This window comes from Polyodon spathula, chromosome 8 (assembly GCF_017654505.1).
Source record: "Polyodon spathula isolate WHYD16114869_AA chromosome 8, ASM1765450v1, whole genome shotgun sequence".
In the NCBI taxonomy this organism is placed as follows: Eukaryota; Metazoa; Chordata; class Actinopteri; order Acipenseriformes; family Polyodontidae; genus Polyodon; species Polyodon spathula.
Window position 1 is genome coordinate 2,697,748 of NC_054541.1, and position 7,698 is coordinate 2,705,445.

The following is a 7,698-nucleotide window of genomic DNA, read 5'->3' on the forward strand; positions in this document are numbered from 1 at the left end:
TTTAGCAACATTTACAATAGTCAGGACATTCTCCCACTTTGGGTGTGGATCACACAGAAGCTGCCACAATTTGATACTAGCACATTAAGACTGAATACCTTTGGTGCCACTGTTAGAAATGTTAATCACCAGCAAACTCATCTCTCTAATAAACCTAATGAACGAGTGAATCACGATCTGATCAATACCAGGGTGCAAAATAACCGACAACACTGGTGGCAATTCCCTCAGTGCCCAAGTTGCCTGTCGCAATACCTCTCAAACAAAAAAGATAAAAAACTTAGGGCAAAAGTTGCCTGAAAGCCCACCCGTCAGCACATTTGATCTACAACCCATTCACAAACTTGCTCTGCTCAGTCAACTGGCCCGTTTTCTGTCTAATCTCATCCTGTGAGAAAATGACTCATTATCAGAATGTATTATTGTTGCTGATCTTTCTTTTTGCTGTGCACCTCCCAGCACTAAGCCACGAGAAGGATGCACTGTATCATTGGTTAATGACATGCAAACAGTTGGAGGGACGCTGGACACTGAGCTCAATAAGACTGCGCTTCCATGAATTTTCAATCACACATGTTCACTTGCCATGTCACTGTGATCTTTTCGTCTGTGCAACACCATGCCAACTCAAAAACATTTAAAAAAGAAAGAGGGGAGAGCTATCTAAAGCAGCAGCAAAGTGTTCTAGAATTGACCAGATATTCGGGTAAGCAATGGGTGCACAACAATTCACCCACAACAATAGCAACAGGGTTCTCGCCAGCGCTGTTGAGAGTAATGGGCCGCTACGTTGCTACCTGGAAAAATGACGCTGTAAAATATCACAATTAAGTTTTTTCAATTTCAAAGTCTTTAGAAAAAAATCCAAAGTTCCACAATTTTACAATAATCATTTTGTACGGCTTCAGTTTCCATAGTTAGATTACATGTACATTTATGTTGTGCATTCCTTAATTATGGAACACTAGTGACATATGGGTTTTCCACTTATTCTTGCAATAGTTAGTTACGTCTTTTAATGGTACAACAACCATATATATCGGAACAACGGCAACAAAAGCAAAACTTAATATTTATGCTATTTTTGAAAGAATAAAAACAGCGCTAATTATATCCACATAATCGTAGGCAATTAATGTTTTGAAAGGAAACGATAACACTATGGCAAAAATCTAGTTTCCCCTCATTGGAACGGCTTACATGCTAGGGAGTACGTCAACCTATAAACGCAGAGTCTGCATCTACCTGCTGACAACCATAGATACAGAATATTATCCTGACAACTACTTCTACAAAGCGGAAGCATGTACATGACTTATCCTGGCTCTCCTGCAGGGGGTTATGAGGATCTCCGTTTCTTTCTCCGCCCTCCCACCGCCACACTATGAAAAATTCCTAGTGAGCACACAGAATAATAATAATAATCATCTTAAATGTGAATTTACAGCTGTCAAGTGCAGTACTACAGAAAGGACAACATTACACAGAATGAACTTTAATTGTGACAGGAGTAAAATTAGAATACTTTAAAATGCAACGGTGCAATGCACATTCTAAGTTCTTTGATATCTTCAGTGTATAAATTGCTAATTCATATAGACATTTCAATGACCGTTGCTGTTTTGTAATTCGGTGTTATTCTCCCCCAACACACCAATGCTAAAAACGAACACAAAATAGGTAGAGCATCATTACTTTTGCTCAAATTCTTATGCCAAAAAAATTAGAGCAAGTAGCTATGACGTGGTTCAAGTAGCAGATTCCTGCATTATGAAACGAGGAGAGATAACTTAACAGTGAACAAAACAGACTTAAGAAGTTTTCATTTATTTTCATTTGTTTCTGTGTAATACATTCTCACTACCTCATGTAGTTCTGCTTTTTAACGAGTAAAACGTTTGCTTTCACAAAAAAGGGTTAGAATGTGTATGCTTTAAAACAGCACACCTTTTTTTCCCCCTGAATCGAGTGTCCAGAAATGCACCATAACTAAGGCTCTGTGAAAATTGAGTACATTTTAAAATTCACGGCAGTGTCACAGGTAAAAGTATCATATTTCGCGGAATGCGCACGGAAATGTTATAAATCACGTGTATTTTTTTTTTTTTTATTAACAGCAAATATACATATAAAAACATAGATATAAAAATTAAACAAAGTTATTCAAGCGCTTTACAATAGCTTGTCACCATTTAGGTCTTGCAAAACAAAAACAATGTGTGTAACCCATACTGATCTTGTGCATAAGTCGACGTGTCAACGTGACCACTGACAAGCAACCAGACTGTTTTACCAATTCCATAATCTCTTGCTTGTGATACTCGGCAACTTTAGTTAAGTATTCACATCACAGCTGGGCTGATGAAGGAATCACTCCACCGTTTGCTACACTGTCTGAAGAATTTCCGTAACTTTTGGTTGTCCAGTTTTTCAAAAGGGATATTTGCGCAAACAAACTCCTCTGTCGGGTCAAAATTTAATAAGTGAACTTTTGGAATATGAAAGTGTGACCTGTGCGAGTGGTGTGGTGAATAAAACAATGTCCAAACGTTACGTTTTCCCAGAAATGTCTGTGTTTTTAATAAAAGACGACAAAGAACCACCCCTCTACCAGCAATGGTATCGGGGGGAACACGGCTGGTTTGCAGACCAAAATAATAAACACAATACTCCACAATAACCCCGTGCACGACAGTGTGCTCTTAATCCTCCGGGTGGTGCTGGTGTCGTGTGGCGAGGGTACTGCTCTGGTGATGCGGGATGGCTACGTGGCTGCAGCCGCTGGCTCAGTATTCCTCCTCTGCAGACAAACATGTAACAAAAAAAAAAAATGCAATCCTCCAGCCGGTAGTTACGTTCTCAACGCAAGGCTGCATACCGACGTAGCTGCTTCCCCTTTGTACCCATACACTCTTCCCTGCAAACAACCCGTCGCCACGGTTTCTCCAATAGAGGACCGTCCCGCAGCTGCTTGCAATGGAGTCATTCCAGTACTTGCAACTACACGCCCCTCCTAATATGGTCACCTTCTGGTTTCCACCTGCCATCAAGGCGGTCAGCGTTGTTGGTGCCAGATCAGAGCCATCGGGTCACGTGGTGGGCATGCTGTTGAGCCACCATGCGAGGTTGCAGTCCTGGGGGTCATTGGTATTCACGGAAGCAGCGACGGTGTGTCTCCTCCGTGATATCTAGTTGCTGGAGAATGGCCTGCTTCACCTGGTCGTAGTCGAGGGTGTCTTCATTAGTCAGGGCAGTAGGCTGCCTGGGCTACCCCAATCAAATTGGGTCCTAGCTGGGTAGCCCACCACTCCCGAGGCCACTGTGCTGCAGTTGCCTGCCTTTCGAAAGCTACCAGATAGGCCTCGGGATCATCCTCCAGCGACATCTTCACCACCCTTACCTTCGGAAAGGGCACCGTTGGTTCAGTCGCCGGTTCCCTCCCCCCGATTAGTTTCCAGGAACATGGCGTGCATCCTTTCCATCATGGTCGCCATCCCCTCCTGGTGTCTTCGCTCCTGTGCCTCCAACATCGCTCCCAATGTGTCCGCGTCCATCTTGGATCCCACTTCTGGTCACCAACTGTGATCTGTGCGAGTGGTGTGGTGAATAAAACAATGTCCAAACGTTACGTTTTCCCCAAAACGTCTGCGTTTTTAATAAAAGAACACAAAGAACAAACCCCTCTACCAGCAATAGTATCGGGGGGATACGGCTGGTTTGCAGACCAAATAATAAACACAACACTCCACAATAATCCCGTGCACGAAAGTGTGCTCTTAATCCTCCGGGTGGTGCTGGTGTCGTGTGGCGAGGGTACTGCTCTGGTGATGCGGGATGGCTACGTGGCTGCAGCCGCTGGCTCAGTATTCCTCCTCTGCAGACAAACGCGTAACAAAACAAACATGTAACAAAAAAAAAAAAACGCAATCCTCCGGCCGGTAATTCTGTTCTCAGCGCAAGGCCGCGTACCGACGTAGTTGCTTCCCCTTTGTACCCATACACTCCTCCCTGCAAACAACCCGTCACCATGGTTTCTCCAATTGAGGGCCGTCCCGCAGCTGCTTGCAATGGAGTCATTCTGGGTACTTGCAACTACGCACCCCTCCTAATATGGTTACCTTCCTGTTTCCACCTACCATCAAGGCAGTCCATCTAGGAGAGAGCATACCACTGTCCTTACACAGCGTCTCCTCGGATCGTTTCTCTTTCAGACTGGATGTGTGCTGAGTACACTTGAAAATGTACCAAGTTCACGTCCATCTTTTCAAGTGTACCGAGAACAGTTCCCTTTCACATTACACATCTGCAATTGTACTGAGAACACAAAAAAACAGCTAATAGCTAATAAATAGCAAATAAAATAAAACTCGGTACAGTTTGATACATGATATGTAAAAACATATGAATTTAACATTTTGCAGCCTTAATTTAATATAATAATAAAACATTTTGCACTTACTGTTCTTAAGCCACTTATCGCATGCATTTTTAATTTTTTTAATTTTTTTAGCATATTCTATTCTGTGGTAGAAAGGTCCTTATGCAGCTGATCTATAGGATGCAGTAGAAACATTACGATCTTGGCAAAACCGAACACAACACATCTGTTTTCTTTATAGTACTGGGACAAATACACATTGTAATTAAAATGTATTCACGTCACAGAATTTACAAAATTAAAGTAAAACTACCATTCAGATGAAACCACTGCATGAGAGAAGTGTGAATGATATAAAACCCTGTATTATTATTATAGCCTACTTCGTGTTCAGACTATTTTCTTGAGGGATCTGCTGTTTGCAAAAAATCTCACCCAGTTTGCAGTCTCTCAGCTACTGGCACTACTACGAAAACAAATCAAGTTATCATTTGTATATTATATAGGCCCGTCTAATATAACATATGACATAGTTAAATGTTCTCAATTCTCGATTGTTTTAAATGTGGCTTTTTTTTTTTTTTTTTTTTTAAATCTTTAAAAAAAAATAACTTTTAAAGTTTACCATCCGATATCACAGTTCGCTAAAGCAATTACAATATTTCTACAGCTGCAGAAGAGGCAACAGAATGCTTTTCTTCGTCTCCATGAAGTGAATCTTCAGTTTCAAAGTATGCTACAATGATGACAATAATACTATTGTATACAAGATTCTTCTGGTTTTTGTTTCCAACTGAGTTACATCAGTTACTGAACTAAATATAACGGACACTTTGGTACACTTGACATTTGCAACTAAACTGAGAACATTTTTCTTTTACACTAAAGCAAAAAATAAGCGAACTGTCCCCAGAACCGCGCAACCGTGCCGAGACCATCTTTTTTATGTGGTCTCAGGATGGTTTGTTTTAATTGTTCCCAGGAACGTTTGGAGCTTTCACAGTTATTGGCAAACGTTCCAAACTGAAACAAACTGTACCGGGAAAAGGAATATCAGCCAAGGGTGAATGGGGCCTAAAATGAGATCCGGCAAAAGAAACACACACACGAGATCTGAATACGAAACAGTTATTCAGCACTAGAATAGAAAGAACCTGGATGCTTGGAAATATAAAAGTTACACACACATTGTCCAAAATGATGTCCAGAAACATAGGTAACAGGTGGAATTGGTTAGGTGGGAGGTGTTTTGGAGGTGTGTTACTGGTCCACAGTAATCCTGCATGCAGCTTCCAGACACTAATCTGTAGTGCCACGACACATGTGCTGGTCCAGATGGGGTACTTGTACTATGCATAACAAGACCGAAGTATTTGTTCCAGTACCTTTATTAAAAGACACATTCAATGAGATAGGGAGTGCATTCATAGTGCACAACACACCTTTGCTCATCATTCAAGCACCATCTGGTAAACTACAGTGACCTATGTTGTGAGAGACCATGTTAAGAAACTGAATCTTTACTCCCCTATAATGCCATAATTAGAGATGTGTAACAATTTATATCCACTGATTATCAGATTGCAGTTAGTACATCTGCATTAAACATTGTACCCTTTTATACCAAATTTAGTTCAAACCCCTTACTTCACAGTTATATTATGACCAGTTCAACTGGACAGAGTAGGGACAGGATACATTCATTTTTTACTAGTTAGTGGTTTTTAAACAGATCTGCAAATAAATGTAGCAGGTGGCATTTGAATAGATGATTTGAAAAACAATTTTATTTTCCCCCAAAAAACAATTTAAGCTGTAAAGCTCCTCCTTTGCTAACTTGCAGCATTACGCAGTTGTAAATGGCATAAAGTTTGTTTACAGGATTAAAGCATTGATACTTTTGCTCCTTATTGGTGGCTCCTGGACTGTACAGAACTGCTCTGATTAATGTAGTGCAGACAATAAATAACCCATCGTTACACTGTCACCCTCTTCTCGGCCTTTCTTCAATCCGACAATAAAAATTATTCTCTCTTCACACAAATGTCAAACACTGCCCTGCTGTCTCATTACATGATTAACCACGGGTAATGTCAAGTCCTATTCAACATATTTCCAAATACAGTACTAGCAAGAAAGAACAGTCGTATAGTGTCTGATCGGGTATCATAACAAACGGACTGTATTTAGAAATTATATATATATATATATATATATATATATATATATATATATATACACACACACACACACACACACACCTTCTTACCATTTTCTTTTAGTACTCCTTGTGCATGGGGGAACTAGGCCGGACAATCTTTGTATGTACAGTTAACCCGTTATATGCATATTTCTTTGATCAGAACCAAATTAACACACTCCCCTTACAATAGAAATCAATGTAAGTTATACACCGGCGGTACACCCTTCTTTTCTCAAACCTCGCTACTATTTTTACAACCATCCGCATCGGTCTCCCCCCAGCTGCTCAACTGGCTGTCTATTAGGGGTTAACCCTCCTGTAGCCCCTCAGTTCACGGAGGTCTGTGTTGTATGCTCTGCTGGCTGGATTAAATGGTTGCACATCGCTTGCACCCGTCACTGTGGAGATTGAGAGACCACCTCGCCCTGGCTACCCCGGACCACACCCGGACGCGCTCCAGCAAGCTCACCCCCCCTCGGCCCGGGCGCTCCCGTTACCTCCTCCGTTTGCTCTCAGTGTCGGTTCCTCCGGTAAGGCGGCCGGTCCCTTGCCTGTCTTGCCGGTATCGACAGAGAAGCTATTTCTGCTGTATCAGAGACAATATGGCCGCGCCACACTCTCCCAGCCACACAGGAAACTCAGCGAGGATGCTAAGGAAGCGGAAATGCAATGCAAGCACGACCATAAAGAGCGCGCCAGAGAGGCAAGATCGGAAAACTATCGTCACACGTCGTTTTTATATTTCAATCTACCAGGAATCAACATTTAAGTTTAAAAAAAAAAGCAACGTCCTCTGTTAGTTATTGCTCGTACAAAATTGTTAGGTAATCACCCTGTCAAACTTGTTTTTGTCCAATTCACCAGTTTTTACGTTTTGCCACACTGAAACAATATTTTACGTTGTTCTCCGTCTGGAACCAAACTCAACATGATCGCATCAAGCAGGATATGCAAGACAAATACATGTTTGCTCAATAACTATTCAAAGACCATACATGGATTAGGACAGAGTTCATGCAGTAAAATGGAATGAAAGATTTGCACTCAGGAAAAAAGACTGCAATTTATGTGCACGGAAATGTAGCGTAAAGGAATATCCTCTAGAAAGTGTCCTGAG

At 41.4% G+C, this 7,698-nt stretch overlaps 1 protein-coding gene across 4 annotated transcripts in view; it reads right to left on the reverse strand.

Annotated features, from left to right (window-relative positions):
* LOC121319188 (casein kinase II subunit alpha-like) overlaps positions 1 to 7,221 on the reverse strand; it is a 33,113-nt gene extending 25,892 nt beyond the window's left edge. The window contains exon 1 of one of the 4 annotated variants that reach the window (XM_041256375.1): positions 7,079 to 7,221. The gene's annotated coding sequence lies outside the window, so the exon portion shown is untranslated. Of the gene's footprint in view, positions 1 to 6,647; positions 6,764 to 7,050 lie in introns of those variants that run through there. The other 3 variants (XM_041256377.1, XM_041256379.1, XM_041256378.1) reach the window with 3 other exon arrangements.
* Positions 7,222 to 7,698: the final 477 nt, after the last annotated feature.